This window comes from Callospermophilus lateralis, unplaced genomic scaffold (assembly GCF_048772815.1).
Source record: "Callospermophilus lateralis isolate mCalLat2 unplaced genomic scaffold, mCalLat2.hap1 Scaffold_144, whole genome shotgun sequence".
Lineage (NCBI taxonomy): Eukaryota > Metazoa > Chordata > Mammalia > Rodentia > Sciuridae > Callospermophilus > Callospermophilus lateralis.
The window spans coordinates 170,648-189,298 of NW_027512584.1; the positions used below are offsets into that span (position 1 = coordinate 170,648).

General features: G+C 32.4%; 1 pseudogene; it reads left to right on the plus strand.

Annotated features, from left to right (window-relative positions):
* The window catches only part of LOC143640245 (zinc finger protein 280D-like), a 54,415-nt pseudogene that overhangs the window by 28,028 nt on the left and 7,736 nt on the right, over nucleotides 1-18,651 (plus strand).

Sequence of the window (18,651 nt, forward strand, 5' to 3'; positions counted from 1 at the left end):
AAATTGCAAAGGAATGGTTATTACATCTATAGCCGAGTCCTGTTTAAGGGTTTTCATTTCTTTTTGAAAAATTTTTTTTTTGTTTATTAAGACAATAAGTGTTTGTCATTTGAGATTTTTAGAATATGTATATGCACCACAAATTTTTGGTGACTGTTTTTCCAGATGTATTACCAAGCAGAGTTTTACATAGCCTGACCTTACTTGTAACCACAGAATAATTTTTGCTTTTTTTTTTTAAACAAGGCTTCTAATTTTTTTCTTTCTCAGTATTGTTGTCCAGAAATGATAAATAACTTCTTGGGACTGGCTAAAACAGAATTTTCAAATACAGCAAATACAAATAAGACTATTGATTCAGAGAAAGGAAAATTGATCATGTTAGTTAATGACTTTTATTATGGAAAACATGAAGAAGATGCCCAGGAAGAACAGAAGACTCACACAACCTTTAAACGCTTCAGTTGCTTGAAAATTCTAAAAAATAATATTAGGTATGTAAATATTTATTTTTATTTCTATTTGAAAATTGAAATGCTAAAAATATAATTGTTGTATCTTTAGGTTACATTTTCCTATGCTATTCTAGATAAACAATTCTAATACTTTCTACTATAGACAAAGGCAGACTTTTTGTTTGTTGGTTCGTTGTTGAAAAGCTTTTGTCATTTCTTGTATTTTAGAATTTGACACCAGGATCTACTTATTTGTATTTCTTTCACATTTCTTAAGATGTACAAAGTTTATTTTAACTTAAAAGAAAAAAATAAGTTCATTTTGTTTTAGCAGTGAATCTTTTAGGTAGTTTACATTTTATTTTTCTTCAGTTATAGGAGAAAGCACTTCAAAAGTGTCCAGTTTTGAACTTCTTTATGCTAATCTTAATGCTCAAAGCTTTCAATTCATATTAAGAACATTTACCTAGTGGGAAAAGTGATCTATTTTGGGGGATGGGGTTACTAGGGATTCAATTCAGGGACACTCAACCACTGAGCAACATCCCCAGCCCTATTTTGTATTTTATTTAGAGATAGTGTCTCACTGAGTTGCTTAACACCTCGCTTTTGCTGAGCCTGGCTCTGAACTCGAGATCCTCCTGCTTCAGCCTCCCAAGCCTCTGGGATGATAGGCATGTGCCACCAAGCCCAGCCAAAAGCAATGTGTTTTAAAGATATACCATTTCTAGGAGATGTGTCTGCTTTGATTTTATAATTTGACACCTTTAACAATTAGAGATTTCATTCACAATGAAATTTTGAAGAGGTGTACACAAATGTTTTAAATTTTAGAAACTTACTTTGGAATTTTTGCATTACATGATATACTATAAAGATATCTTATGTAAGTGAGTAACAAGAATAAAATAACAAGATATATTGAATGGTATTTTTCATTGATTATATGGCATGACATTTATAGTATATAAGGTTACTTTCTACAATTTCATTATAAAAATTTTCAAATACTTATCAAAAATTTAAGTCTTATTGGACACTTCTACACTTACAACTTTTATTTTATTCTTAATATTTTACTGTACTTGCTTTATCATATTTTTCTTCCTTTGGACTATCTGACTTTTAAATTAATTTCAAAGTAAGTTGCAGATATCAGTGTACTTAGACAAGATATGTGTGTGTTTGTGTATACAAACATACATATATATGTGTATATTCCATTTACTCTTTATAACTATCACCTGTAGCATTTTTAAGCATGTACTTACACGTCTGGGCCCAGCATTTATTTGTTTTCTTGTCTTCTATGATATGCTCCTATAATAATCATTAATGGTTGCTTTATGGTAGAACTTTTTCCAAGTTCTTTCCCATATCTTATATCATATGAATTTTCTCATTGTTTTACCTCCTTTGTGACACTGTTAACTGCCATCAAGAACTAGTGGTCCCCATTCTTTAACAAAGGGGAAGTTGTGCTTTGACATATAACACTGAAACAGTACTATAATAGAACTCTACCACCTATTTACATATTTTTACCATTTTAATAGTAAAATATGTCAGAAATCATGTTAATAGATGCAATGAGGGCTGGGGTTGTGGCTCAGTGGTAGAGCGCTTGCCTAGCACCTGTGAGGCCCTGGGTTCTGTCCTCAGCACCACATAAAAATAAATAAATAAATAAAAAGTATTGTGTCCAACTACAACTAAAAATATATATATTTAAAAAATAGATGCAATGATAAGCATGGAAGTGTGATTAACTGATTTAAGCTCCTTGTTCAAATTAAATATGACACATATCATATTACAAATTATTTGAGCAACAAGTTTTTTTTTTTGCTTTTAAGATTAGCCATTTCCATTTCATATCAAACATGAAAATGGGAAATTCCTTTTTTCAGGAATTATTTCAGGAGACATAGGTCTATGTTATCAGAATATTTAGAAATTTTCAGCATGCTCCGTTTGATAACATCCAGTGATTAAGCATTTAAAATATATTGGTTATCTGATAAATGTAACCTTAAAGTAAAGTACCTCATAACCAAAATTATGTGTATTATATAACATTGCTTTTAATTTTTCCAGTAAAGCTGGGAAGGCAAATTATTTTTCAAGGATGGTAAGAAACAAACAGCTCAAGATTTCTACTCTGTTCTGTTATTATCATACTGTGATATTAGTATTTTACCCCTTACTTATCAATGAAAATAGGTATATTTCATTCTGTGAACATGATTCCAAAAAATTTGCCCTTTTAGTTTCTCCCATTTCCATCTGTTCATTTGAAAAATATGAACTCCAGATTGGGCTTATTTAATAATTGAGAAAAATAACTAGCTGATTAAAGGATCCTTTATATAAATATACTTAAGTGCTTATGATTTTGAGCTAAAAGATATTGGCTTTGCATATGTAAATACTTAACCAAGACTAGGACTTTTCTGGTAGGTGTTGTAGAGCTTGTGTTAAAGCCAAAGAAGAAAGATATTTTAAGGTGTATCATAACTTGCTGTAAAGAGTAGTGTGGTAGAGGTGTAAAAAAAGAGATATATGTTATAACCTTCTTGATGATAGTTATCCAGATTGATGACATTATCATCAATGTTAATAGTTGCAAGTTTATTTCTTATAGGGCTTCAAAATGAGTAATTGTAAATAGCTGACCAGTCCAAAAATTGTTGTTTTGATTGAATAACTTTTATTTTCAAATTCAGCAAAAAGCTTCAGTAAGCTCTTCTAAATAAGTATTCTCATTTATACTACACTCTGTGCTGTTGAAGGTCATAGTTTCTTTTCATAAGGAGCCTTTTAGGGAAGCTGAAATAGCAGAATGTAAAACTGAAAAATGGACCTTTTTTATAAAGGGCACAGTCTGCAAGTTAAAATAAACAGTATGTGCTAACAGTAAGCCAGTATCATTAAAAAAAAGTTCTTGTAATTTTAAGCATTAAAATTGCTATTACATGCATTTAGAAACCAAGACACAAGTAAAAATACCAGTAATTTGTCTTTTAAGCAGCTGGAATCTATTATATGTCTTCACAGTCTTAAAAGATTTCTCTCATGACTCTAGCTGCTTTTGGTGCTAGGGTTTCCTTTCTTTCAGTGTTTTATTTTAAACTAAAAATAGTATTTAAGGTATAAAAAACAAGCCTGCTCTTTTACCTTAAATTTTTAAAAATAATCTGAAGTAATGATTGAGTTAGAAAATGAGTGATATTTTGATTATTTTGAAATAAATTCGAAAAAATTCACTGAAAAGGCAATATTTAAAATATACTCTTTTCTAGAGGACTTTTAAGACATTTTGGATTTTGAGTAATACTTGGTATTTTTGAGATTAAGAGTCAGAGATTGGTGAGATTTTGTTTTTAAATCTGAATTTTTGCACCTGTTGACAATCTTTTATAGGTTTATGAACCACATGAAACATCATTTGGAACTTGAGAAGCAGAGCAGTGAAAGCTGGGAAAACCACACCACCTGCCAGCACTGCTACCGTCAGTTTCCCACACCATTTCAGCTGCAGTGTCACATTGAAAGTACACATACGCCCCATGAATTTTCTAGTAAGTTGCAGCTTCATTTAAATGTTGAATATTATTGAATTTGAAGATAGAAACTCTGAGAAAACCTGAGTAACTCTGTAAGAAAAATAAGAAATAGACTCTGGAATTTGGGGGCAAAACGGAAAAATTAAGTTTTAACTTTTAGAAATTTTGAAATAAAATTTGTTACTAAAATTAAAGTCCCTCTGGCAAGTAATTCATTATAGTAATTGCCTTGGCATAATCTGGACATTACATATTGGGGATTCAGAAGCCTCAAATCATATATATCAAATGCGAAATCAGTGTTCTTCATTTAAACTTTAAGTAACTACGGTTGTAGTTAAAATCAAATTTTGAAGCTAAGTAGCTTGAGTTTAAATACCAGATCCTCCTTTTGTTATAGCTATAAGAATTGAGACATGAACTCTTGGAAAATGAGGATAATAGAAATGCCTTCCTCATATGCTGTTATAGGAATCAAGTGAGTTAATTTAGGTGAAGTGTTTAGGAATGTGCTTGGCAACCAGTTAACAAACTATATGATTGATCACTTCTGCTGCTGCTGCTGTTACTACCACTATTTATATAAATTTGTAAAATAATTTTTTATATCTTAAAATGTAATACCTTTTCCCCCCTCTCACTTTTAGCCATTTGTAAAATCTGTGAATTATCATTTGAAACAGAACATGTTCTTTTACAACATATGAAGGATAATCATAAACCTGGTGAAATGCCATATATCTGCTAGGTACATACACATTTTTATTGTGTTCTTTTAAGTGGTGTGTTTGTGTTTTAACTACAAGATTTAAGCCCGTTAACCCAGAGGTCAATACATTTTTTTTTCAGGAAATATTTCAGGTTTTGATGGTTTACTGTCATTGTTGGAAACAAGCAACTCTGCCATAGTAGTACAAGGGCATGTTCCAATAAAAATTTATATATAGACATTGAAATTTGATTCCATAAAACTTTCATGTGTCATAAAATATATCAGTGTTTTATTCTTTAATCATTTAGGTAATTTGGTTACCAAAATTAAAGTCCCTCTTATAAATAATTTATTAGTGGAAGGCATAACTCATTCATTATATGAGGGGTAGGCAGTGAGCTGCATTTGGCCCACAGACTGTTGCTTGCTTACATCTGTGGTAGTCAAAGAAGAGCCCAGCTAGACATACAGATGGACATGTTTTACCATATAGGGAAGAATGTGTATACAAGGGAAATTTGAAATGCTGTTAGTTATAAAGAACCCTAGCTAATGTTTTGTGACCAGTATTTTTCCAGAATTTGAAGGAATAGGAAGACAAAAGAATAAAAGATTGATTGCCACCACCATAGTGAGGGGTCCATTTGCAGTCTAAAAAGAGTGCTGTTTTGTAGCAGAAAAAGCACTTTATAGGACAGGAGGTGCCAAAACTTGAAAATTTCAGTCAAGGCAGTGATAGATGAACGATCTGCTAAAAACCACAAAACCTAGTTATGTTTTGAGAAGAATTCTTTAATTTTGAAAGATAATTTCTGGGTTTTTATTTTGATGCTTCTGTTAGTGGAATTTTTGGGTGTATAGGCATCAGCAAGAGTAGTAGTACACAGTGTTCTTCTAAACAAATGATCCATCATTTGCTTTGTAATTGCACATCAGTTATAAATTTTTGAATCAAACAAAACCTTCTTTCTATTTCTAGGTTTGCAATTATAGATCATCATCATTTTCTGATGTGGAAACTCAGTTTAGAACATCCCATGAAAACACTAAGAACTTGCTGTGTCCTTTTTGCCTCAAAGTTACTAAAATCGCAACACCTATATGCATCATTATATGAAACATCAGGTGAGATTTTCTAATTCCTGTTTCATATTATCTTAATGAAAAACCAGGTTAAGTCTTGAAACAGTGATTAGTTTTATTCTGCAAATGAAGCAGAGTTGTTCCAAATAACCCAATTAAATTTATAATTTATGTTGAATTATTTGTGAAACTTCCAGTTCTTTCCTTACCTCCTTTCCAGTGATGGTGTAGACCATAAATAAAGATCATAAATAAAATTGTGAAAAATGATTAGAAATAGGCAACCAAGGATTGAGGGGGAAAAAACAAGAGAGAAGGTGAGTGAAATAAGCAAGTGGCAGATAGTTAGGTCCTAAGAGTAGATCTGGGAATGATTTTGAAGGAGTTTTCAAGAAGCAGGATGGGGGGAATATTACTTTGAACTGAGAAAAAAAAGATTGTGGATACATAACCTTATTTTCCTATTTCTTTTCAAACTTTATTTCCACTTTCAAAGCTCTGTTATTATGAGAAAATGTGTTGTCATTGACCTAGGTTCATCCTTCACAGCTACAAGGCAAAGGAAGCTGTTGATGGATTGATGTATGAATTCTGCCAGAGAACTGTGTTTAGATCCTAACTTCTTTCCTGGATTACTTCTGCCAGTTCTGCTGTGTAATTTTTGGAACTCAGCATTAGTGCTTGGAATTCTGATGTTATGCTTATTGTGTTTTTTTTTCCTGAAGCCCTTAAATTATCCCTGTTTATGCTAGAAATGTTGATACAACAGTGTTTTTGTCAAAATCAGAACCTAATGGATTTATTGCACCTGATCATATAATCAGGTTTTTCCAACTCATTAAGCATTTCCGTATTATGAATTAAACTGGCACACCAATTTATTCACCATTGGTAATCACCTTGCTATGAGATGCAGTTGTTAGATAATCATGAAATCAGGTAGTAATTTTTAATTGGGAAAGATGATAAAAGTAGCATTTCCAAATGAATTTGGGATCGCTGGTGTTGTGACTGGGATACCACTCATCCTTGAGAAGTTCTGGAAAGATCTTTTATTTGATGGTCCCCCAACAGTATTCCAACAGGTGTTAATAGGGGTTCTCCCAGTATTGTCACTGGTAAATCAATTTGGTAAATGCCTGGATTTAAAAAATTAAACAGTTTTCTTTGTCTGTTTTTTTAAAACAGGACTTCTCAGAGCTTTTAATATGCTAATGGACATTGTAAATCTCCAAGCAAAAGATAAAGTATGTATCATTTCCCAAACTTGTTTAACCACTGAACACTTTATTTGAACATACCTATTAACATTTCTTGATAAAGAGTTTGGGAAACATTGTCCTTCGTATTCTGTATTTCATCTTTAGCCTTTAATTTTAAAAGGGAGAGTAAGGTATAAACTATTTTATTTTGAGTCTTTTTAATGTAACTTTCCCCAGATGCTTTACTAAGCTCTACATTGAGTTATAGACATGAAAATAATGATAAGATGTGTGGAGCCAGTGTGTGGGGTGTACAATGTGTTCTATTTATTTTTTGTGGTGTAGGGCATTGAATGCAGGACTTTGCACATGCTGAGCATGTGCTACTAAGTTGTGTCACCAGCCTAGGCTATGTTATTTAAAATCAAACCTTCATGCCTGGAGCCATCTTGACTTGCCATGGGTTCCTAACTTTTAAATTTTTTGTTTGGGTGTGCCTGGGAAGTAGATAGCCAGCAGTAAAGATAGGGCAATCTATTAGTAAGGAAGAAGGATCATCAGGCATCCTCCAATGTATTTATAATATGTATACTTATTTATGAAAGACTGGGAAACCTTCACTGAGTAGAATTATAAACTTTTAACAGATGACAGTACAATATCAGGTAATAAAAATTGTTGATTCTGTGTCTCATTTTATTATGTTGAAGACCTCACTTGTAATTGTTTCTTTAAAAGATTATATTGTTATGTCTTGAGTAATTTTAGAGCAAACAACCCAGTTTATATGACTTTTATGAAATAATTTAAGAATTTCTGATATATTAAAAAAGCTTATTAGATAAAACAATAAGCAGTTAACATATAGTAATCACCATATGGTATCAGGGTACTTAATCCTCACAACCTATATATGTTTTATAAATGAGGAAACAGGGTTTTAGTGAAAGTAACTTGCCTGATGTTGCATTGTCTCATAAAAGGCAAAGACAGGGCTGGGGATGTGGCTCAAGTGGTAGCGCGCTCGCCTGGCATGCGTGCGACCCGGGTTCGATTCTCAGCACCACATACCAACAAAGATGTTGTGTCCGCCGAGAACTAAAAAATAAATATTAAAAAAAAATTCTCTCTCTCTCTCTCTCTCTCTCTCTCTCTCTCTCTCTCTCTCTCTCTCTCCCTCCTCTCTAAAAAAAAATTTAAAAAAGGCAAAGACAGAACATGACTTTAGAGCACTAGTTTTTACTGCTGTCACGGAGTTGATTTTACATTGGCATTAGATCTAAAGGTAGAAATTACATATAGTAAGAATTACCCTTAAATACCTCAAGACTCTCAAAAAATTCAGTACAGTTATTTTTCTATACTCTGAATAGATCATTATATCTTTGATTGAACATTGTTGTTATTAAAAACTGTGATACTGTATTTTCATCACCCTTAGCACATTAAAATGCATATGTACATAACATCAGAGATGTATAAGTCCACCTCAGGGAATTATAGATTGATGTTTTCTGTCTCAGGATTTTGGATAAATGTGCATTGAATGAAGTAGCAGTCATTTGAACTAGTTAAATTGTACCTGCCGCTCATGTATTTTTCTGCATTAGTCTCTTGCTTTCTGCTTCACTATTTAGTCGTCCAACAAATATTTATTAAGGATGCCTTACTGTATGTCAGGAACTGTTTTAGGTATTATATAGCAGTGTGATTTAGGAATTGGTACTGTAATGGAGAAAGATAATAAATTTGTGTGAATGTGTGTTTGTATATGCTGGTGATAAGTATTGTGGGTAGGAAATAAATGTGGAAAATAAGGAGTGCCAAGCACTGGGGAGGAGGGTTTTCTATTTTATATACAGCATGGGCATTAAAGGGCCTCTTCAAAGGAAATTAAGGAGTAAGCCATGTGGGAGAGGTAACATTATGTAGGCAATGAAGTGAGTATAAACCAGAGTTACTAATAAGATTGGCAAGGAGGCCATTGAAGCTAGAGCAGAGTTAACTAACAGAAGGATGAATTGTAGGAGATAAGGTTGTAGCAATAGAATGCAGGCCAATTTGTGTGGACCCAGAGTCATGACTTTGGAAAGCTCCTGGAAGGTTTTAAGTGAGAGACCTAGCATATTTCAAGAATTACCAACAACCATGGAGAGAATAGATCACAGGGCAGAAAAAGACATGAAAGGAAGATAGAAGTTTTTTTTTTTTTTTTTTTTTTTAAATCATAGTCTGGGTGACTTGCACCAGTATGGTAGAAGTGGTTGGAGGTAATGACAAATAGGAATGTTATCAGTAGTCTTGAAAGTGAAGTTGGCAGGTTTTATTAATGTGTTAAAGAGAGAGGGGGGGCAGGAGGGGACACTGAGTTTTTTGTCTTAAGCATTTATAAGAATGGAGTTTTAATATTCTAAGCTATGGAGAAAACTGAGCAAGGAACAGATTTAGGATGGTAGGAGAGAGATATAGGAAACCTAGAGTTTAGTTTGTCCATAGAGAAGCATATAAGATGTCAAGTAATATTGCCAAATAAGCATTTGGGTAGGTGGTATTTAAAATCATGAAGCTGGATGAGGTAACCTAGTAAGTGATTCTAGTAAAGAGTTCTGGGAAATGAATTCTAGTGAACTTTTGTTCTGTCCTGTTGTTCTGGTATCTGTTTCTTGGCCAAGTTTTTCTCTCTTTTTTCCTCCTCTCTTTGAATACTTTATAAGTGAATTTGTGTTAAGTTGCTTATATCTATGATATAAGATAGTGCATTACACTGCTAGTCTTAAGATACAGCTTAAATTATTCTAACATGTTGTTCTTACATATTGCTTTGGACATTGTGAAGAACTATTTTCTATTTTTTTTAAATTTTAATTGACATATAACAATTGTACATATTTATTGGAAATAGAGTTATAATTCAATACATGTTTACAATGTATAAGTTCAAATTAAGGTAATTAGCATTTCCCTCAAACATTTTTATCATTTGTGTTGGGAACATTCACATAACTCTCTTCTAGCTCTTTATAATAATATATAAATTATTATAAACATAGTCACCCTGCCGTGCTGTTGGATACTAGAACTTATTCTTCCTATCAAAGTGTTTTGTTTTCCAGTGTCTGATCTCCCTCATCCATATCCCTGCACCCTTCCTAGCCTCTAGTGACCACTTTATATACTTCCCATGAGATCAACTTTTTTATCTTGAATGTATGAGTGAGAGCATATGATTTTTGCGGGGGGAGGGTACTGGGAATTGAACCCAACTATACTTTACCACTGAGCTATATCCCCAGCCCTTTTCATTTTTTGAGACAGGGTCTTGCTAAGTAGCTGAAGCTGGTCTCAAACTTGAAATCCTCTTGCCTTAGCCTTCGAAATTCTGGGAATACAGGAATGAGCATTACACCCAGTTGAATATGTGATATTGTATTTCTATGTCTGGCTTTTTTTTAATGAAATGTTTGCTGTGTGCTAGTAACTTTGCTAGATACTTCTCTGTATATTACCTCAGAGAAGTATTACCTTAAATTTTATGAAGAGTTGGTTGTATTTAAAGGGAAATAGTGATGTATCTGGCAGAGATACAGCTTTGAAGAAAATATTTTGCATGTGTTATTTTAAATTTCTATATACTATAAGCATATGTATATGAAATATATTTTTTATATTATTGAGAATAAATGTGTAAAGGTTTCAGTTGATATTATACAGTAGGAAGAACACTGGATCAGGGAGTCTAGCATTGTTATTATCTAGCTATGGGAGAGGGACTTAGATTTCTCTTGGGTTCTATTTCCCATCTGTAGAATGTGATAGGACCAGGATATTAGGAGGAACTCAGGGAGTTTTCAACTGAAACATAGGTTATGATCAGTTATATTTTATGCCTCCGTATCTATGTTGACCAGTGTAGTAGCCACTGGTCACAATTACCTGTGTAAATTAATTAAATAAAATTTAAAATATTTAGCTCCTCACTTTCATTTGCCACGTTTCAAGTGCTCAGTAACCATTATATGGCTAGTAATTACCATGTTGAACAGCAAAGCTCTAGAGCATTTTGTTATTGCAGGAAATTTTATTGGACAACATTGCTTTGTATAACCATTTTTGTAACTTAACCTTTGAAATATCTAGTTAGATTTACTTGAGTTTAGAGGGTGTAATTTACTTTACCAACTTGTCAAATGATTGAAAATAGCAAAATTTTAAAATGATTTTGACATTTTCTAAAATTAAAACATGTTTAGCTCATTTTCATAGTATCATGTTTTTAAATAATTTAAGTTTATAATTAAAAGCTTTCATACATTTGGTATAACTTCTATTTGAACCTGTTAATAGAACTTTTATGTTTGACTCTATATAGTAACAAATACATTTGATAGTAATATAAGTTTTAAAAAATACTATCTATGATAAGAAATTATAAACTTTCATTAAAATTAAGTTAGAGTAGTTCCAGGACACAGAATTTTGTGGTTATAAAAGTTATTTTTCCTTTTTTCTGTTTCTCAATAGAAAAAAGGAATACATCATTGTACAAAATGTAGACTGCAATTTTTGACATGCAAGGAGAAAATGGATCATAAGACACAGCATCATCGAACATTTATAAAACCTAAACAACTAGAAGGATTTCCTCCTGGAACAAAAGTGAGTTCAAATATGTTATATTTTAACATTTTGTATAATAAAAATTAGCTCTAACCTGGTTTTATCTATTAAATATGACTTTTTAAAAATGACTTCAGATTTTTATTGACTAATTTTAGTTTTCATTGTTTTTATGCTTAGAAAGGAAAGCTTTAACCATTGAGTTCAGTGGTGGGTACTACGTTGAAATGGCATTTCTCCATTAAAAGTGTACGTAGTTTAACTGTTCCTTGGGTCAGGGGGTTGTTTCAATATTATATAGGCTATTTTTGAACTATGTCAGTTTTAGCAGTTAACTCTAAGAGACTTGATATCAGGAATCTTATTTTATTTATCTTTGTATCCCCCAATGTCTGACATAGTGCCTTGAATGCCATAGGTTCTCAGATGTTTGTTGAAGTTGTTATCATTTAGTCTACTCTCAGAGAAGCAAGTACTGCTGCTGGACAGCATTGCATTTTAAGTGAGCAAACACATGTCTGACTGCATACTGATGATTGTAATTTGCTTTTCCCTTTCTGCCTTATATACATCTGTTTTCTCTAACTTCTTTACATATAGTCAGCTCTTGAATATTTGCTCTAGTGGAGGAAAACAGAGGCATGGATAATCCAAAGTGAAATAACCCCCAAAACATTTATATTTGGCTTTGGGTACTTACCTTTGAATGTGGGTATGTCTGGTACTTGAATTAAATAAAATAATATAAAGCCATGCTCTGAAGACTTAGAGCAAGAGAAGCTATCCAGCATTCTTCCCTGCAAACCATTCATTTCATGCTGGAACTAGACATGCAGAACACTAATGTAAGCAGTGCAGTCCTCTCTCATTTTTCCCCTTAATAATAATAATAATATTAATGATAATGATACTAAATGTTGTTATGACATCTTAGAATGAGGCTTTCAGTGTACTTTTCATACATTGTATTATTTAATCCATACAATCATTCAGTGAGTAGAAAAGGCAAATAGTGCCCTGTATTTTAGATATGAAGAAGTTTAAAGAGGATATCTTATTTACTCAAGATTACATGGCTTGGAAGGCATAATGTGAGATTCAACCTCAGTTCTTTTGATTCCTGACCTAGTGCTTTTGTATAATACCTAAGCACACGTTTCATAGGACTTCATCATAGTCTGTTCCTCACATGCATGAGGAGAGTATAGTCAAGTGATCAATGAGAATGTTGGTAGGCAATTGACCTTTCCATTGTCAACTAACAGATATAATTGAATATTTTCTATTTTGAACACTAAATGATAAATTTTGTGTTAGTTCCCTTTAAGAGAAGTCTCAATATTAAATTCTTCACACAGTGCAAAAAGTTGACTTAACTCTTTCTTATAACATTTTATAAGTATAAATCCAGGATAATGAGCCTGTAAAGGAGAGGTCACATTTACTATAGATCTATTTGTTTTGTAGTTATGAAAGGGTGATATCAGTAGGCCTTTCTAGAGTGATTTTTCAAGCTTTGTGAAACTTAGACCTATATATGAATTTTTAAAAAAATTATGTCACAGCATAAAAATAGCTATGGAATGTGCTCTTTTGATAGTCATACAATTTTTATTAACTCCTAATTACTCATTAATAACTGTGTTTACACATAACTGATTTTACATTAAGTGAATAAATATCAAATTTAACTTTATTTAATTGTTTTGAACATTTGGAGTAAATAAGACTAAATACAATTGTAGTTTATGTGTACTCTTTCAAAATACTTGATGTTTAAGTGGTTTTTGTACAGTGATATTTTAATAGTAATATAGTGATTTTTTTTTGAAGTAAATATATTCTGCATTCTTGTAGGTTACTATTCGAGCTTCAGTTGGACCTCTTCAGTCAGGATCTTCACCTACACCTTCCATTAATGCAAGCACTTCTACCCTTCAGCTCTCACCTCCAAGGACTAAAAATATAACTGCTAAAAATCCCACAAATCGAATACAAGTAAACCTAATACAACCAAATCCAATGCAAATAAACCTAATGGAAATAAGCCTAATGGAAGTAAATCTAAATACAAATCAAAAATCTCTAATATGCAAAAGAAACAAAGCACATTGGCTAATAGCAATAAAAAAATCCAAGTTAATACTGCATTGAGGAACTTAATGTGATGTTTTATTCCTAATATACAATACCAATTTAAATTTAAGTATAAAAACATTATACTTTAGTTAATTAGAATAGTAATATGGCTCTTACTTATTACTTTTGTTTTAAAATATATTTATACCATTTTCTTTGTGTCTCCACAAGGTGTCGTCGGGGCATTCACAAGTGCATTGAGTGCTGTTCTGAAATAAAAGATTTTGCAAACCATTTTCCTACATATGTCCACTGTAGCTTTTGCAGATACAATACTATCTGTAGTAAAGCCTATGTAAATCATATGATGAGGTAAGAAGAGTTAAACCTGTAAATTGACAACTAAAATTATAGTACAGGAAGTTTTTGTTTTGAAGCAAAGTTATCCCTATTAGAAACTAGTTTTTCTCCTCAAAGAGCCAAAAGGACCTAGCAGTAAGGAACTTTTAAGATACTATCTGATGTTATTTTCCAACATAGTAACTCAAGTAATTACTGGTCTTAAATTGTAAGAACGGTTAATTAAACTAATAAAATTAGGATAGGTTTGTTGGGAAAATAATTTTTCTGTTTTTTTATTTTTCCCTATAGGTATTTAAAAATGGTGATTTTCAAATAAAACTTTAAGTGTTTTAAGCTTATTTAGCATACAAATAAATGTCCTCATTAGGAATATCCTCTTCAAATTAGTCACTTTGAGAGAAGCTGTGGTTTTGTGATGAAATCCAGTGATTACTGCTTCTGCTCATAGAGGAATAGCTGTACCTAAATGTATTGATAGTTGAAACTATTAACCTTTTATTCAACTAGTAGCTGTAGCTTTTTAATTAATAGCTAACATTATTGGAGGATTTTCAGTGATGTTAGGAACTTCATTGAATCTGGTTTTCTTTCTATGGTCCTTCATCTGTCAGGCCATCTATACATACATTTGTTCAGTGAAAAGGAGAGACTCTTCTGGTTATGATGCCACCGTTGGAATTCTTTTTCATTAATTCATTTAATTTATGTTGTTTAAGTACCTATCATTACACTATACTAAGAAACCCCTTCAGAACCCATATTATTTTCATTTGTATTTCTTTAATAGGAGAATATTTTATTCTATCAGGGTGGATTTTTTATCTTTAAAAATAGTTATTCCATTATAAATGTGATATACTGCTTATTCATAGTGAGTTTGTTACATTTAAATAAACATTAGAATTAATGTATAACTGAGTTTCTTGGAGATCATGACATAACCTCTGTTTTGCTTTCTTATCATTATCAGAAACTGCGTTTCCAGAATTCTCCTACCTTTCATGGAAACTTTAGCCCTTCTCTCTCAGTTTTTCTGCCTTGATGATTGGCCTACCTCCTGGTGTTTTGGCTTCTTTAGTGCCAGCACTTCACATCAGCTTTTAAGTTTTGGGTCCTCTTCATTTTTAGTCTCATCCTATATACTCTTCATTCCTTCTGAATTCTTAATACTCTATGATGTTCAGAGTTTTGACTCTTTTTGCCAGTCTAGCAGCATTCATCTAACTTTATAGTCATCGTGGTCCTCTGTTTCGAATCCTGTTCTTTTCTTTGTCTTCTACATTTTTATTCATGCTCACCTAGCATAAAAGCCAGTTTAAGATTTCAGCCTCTTCCCCTTTCCATCTTTATGTATGCTTAATTCTAGAATACAAGAGTTTGTTTATTCATTCTGACTTTATAATCTTTAACTTTGATTAAGACCTATCTCTTTATTTTTCTTTTTAAAGACCTCCTTATTTTTACCTACAGTGTTTGTTTAATCCTTTTTCAGTATCCTAAAGATTTTATTTTCATCTTTCAGTTGTTAACCCAACTTATTAATTGCTCAATTGAAGGTCATCTTTTTCATTTTTCCTTAAATTAGCTCTTTTCAACTCCAAATATTTTTCTTCATCCAGATATTAATCTCAGAAATTAAGCTTGTCCCATTTCTCCATAGCCAGTTCTATCTTTTATTTCCTTCAATTCATCATAAACTAATTCAGTTAACTTGTATCTTCATCCCTATGTCACTATTGGTCTTCTGCTTATAAACACTTTCTTTAATTTTAGGATGAGGGAGCTGTGTCCTTCCTGCGTATTTTCTTTATTTCTTGTCAGCCTTTTTCCATCAACATTTTTCAAAATGTTTGTTGCCAGCTTAATTGTGACTCATTTCTTTACCCTTTTGAGTATCATCCCTACCTATCAACTAACACTGACCCTTTAAAGATTATTGTGTCATGTACTTATCACCACACTTTTCCTCTTTTTTCATTCTTTACTCCTTAACTTTATTTTTAACGTTGTTGCCACTCACTTTTGAAACGTTTCTCTTTAGTCTCTATTAAGCGGTTAATACCATTTTTCTTCTTTTTAGGTAACACCTCTCTTTCATTGCCTGTCTCCAACTGTTTATAGTCCCTTTCTTAGTAATTTTAGCACTTGCACTTTCAGCTTTCAACTTGAAATCTTAGAATTTCAATCTTTTGTTTTTCTAAGATCCAAATCTGTGTTTCTAATTATTTTGTAGATGCTTTTACCCTAGACCCACTGGCATCTCAATAGAACAACAATAAAAGCCAAATATTATTATCTGTCTCAGATTCACATTACTATCATCCCAACTTTTTAAGTTCCATCTCTTTCAGGGCACCATTTTGTGTGAATGTTTAGCTCCAGCTAGAAATAATTTACTGCTCCAAGTTTCTGAAACTCAAGAAGTTCTTTGGATTCACTGTGCATCATGGCTTCCTGAGACTGCCTCCCAACCACTGCAGTATCTGATAGACCTATTGCTCTAAACCAGGCGCCATTATATTTTCCCCTAGTATACTTCTGGGTAGAATGCTAATCTCTTATTCTGTTCAAAACACAAAGCTACCTAAGGATGTCTTTTATTTTGCCCTTAATTTCTAAAGGATCAAATTGGAAAGTATTTTGTGTTTCTTAAACTAAGGTTCATCTGGCCTTCCTTCTCCCATTTATCATAGGTTTCCTTCCTGTCCTGAAGAACTTCCAAATCCATTATATCTCCAACCATTTGCAGTTGGCTCAAGACATTCTTCTTACCCTTTTTCAAACCACCCAAACCTGCATTTCATTGTCATCACATATACTCCTTATTCATTGTTAGCTCCTTTCTCCTTTTTTTTTTGTTTTGTTTTTCCTTCATTGATACTGTTGTTTCCTTTGCCTTCTCACTGAGTAGCACACCCTTATTTCTACTTACTGCAGATACTTGATCTAGGTTTGAAGTTTTTATGAAGGGAAGCTTCATTTCTCCAAAAGATGTGTACATTCAGTTCTTACCCTATACCATACCAACTCTGTAGCCTTTCAAGTAGTCTTTCTTTCTGGTCTCATACCTGCCCAGTCTTCTATAAAGAGAGACTCTGATCCTCATAAGTTGGCTAATCTTTTCAAAAGTATTTTTCTTCCCATACTTATTTTATATAGTAGTTTTTTCTTATTCTTTATTAGTCCCCATGACACCCTGTCCTTCCCTCCCAGTTCATCTTTCAAATGGTCAATTCTTTTGAATTGTGTACCATTCATCTGATCTGCCTTTCATTTTGTTTGTGTATGTAGAATCTCCTTGAGAAGTGGTCTTTGTATTTATCATATCACTTACTACTTTATAAACTATAAATGATAATCATTATTTATAATTAGAAGAGGCCCCAAACTTAATCTCAAAGAAGAGATTAAAAAATCTTGAAGCTGTTGAAACATCTTTAAAGTCAGACTCTTTGAAGGAAACAGATCATTAACTTCATAATTATAAATTATTTTTTAAAAATAGTATTACTGGGGTCAGTTATTTGAATTATTGTACTTTGCTAATAGCTTGTAAGTGGTAATCGAAATCACCTGAGAAAGTGAAAATTAACTACTATATAATATTACTGTTATTCCTCAAAAAGATATATGAGACAACTTTTTCTTCTACATGTAAGAGAATTAAGTTAATGGACATTACTAATATCTCTTTTTAATAGTATTTATATCACCCAGATTCATTTTCACAAATACTGATTATTACATACTAGGAAGGTACAGTTTGTGTTTTAGTCAAAAGACCTGACAAAAACAATTAGAGAAGGAAAAGTTTATTTTGGAGCTCATAGTTTTAGAGGTCTCTGTCTGTAGATGGTTGACTCCATGGGCCTGGGCCTGAGATGAGGCAGAATATCATGGTGGAAGCAAATGGTGGAGGAAAGCAACTGGGAACATGGCATCAGGAAGGAGAGGCAGAGCACTCTCATGATCACAAAATATATATCCAAAGACGAGCCTCCAGTCACACCCTACCTGCCTACAGTTACCACCCAGTTAATCCCTATCTGGGATCAATGCACTGATTATGTTAAGGCTCTCATAAACTAATTGAGTCATCTCTAAACTTTCTTGCATTGCTCACACATGAGCTTTGGGAGGCATATGAAACCATACAGTTTTCTATAAAGTGTGATAGGCAGGTAGTATTGGGGGTCAAGTCCTTGCTGTTAATTTTTGCTAATTAGTAGGAGAAATATGTTTACCTAGGTTAATGTGATAAGCAGATGACTATGAGAGCACAGAGAAGGTAAGAATAAATTCTTTAAATAAGAAGTAGAGAAGACTTTCTATAAATGACATTTCTCTTAGGCTTTGAAGAAAGATGTTAAACGTTTCCAAGTAAAACGAAAGCTGTTGTAATGATTTGTTCCTGTACACAGAGTTCTGTGTCACTGTTGATTTTTTTCTTGCATTAATTTATGAATATATATTCATTCCACATTTATTTATTAGCATTTATTCTGTGTCAAACCATCTTCTTCTCTTTCACTCAACCATGAATTCTAGGGCAGGCGACTTACCACTCTAGTTAT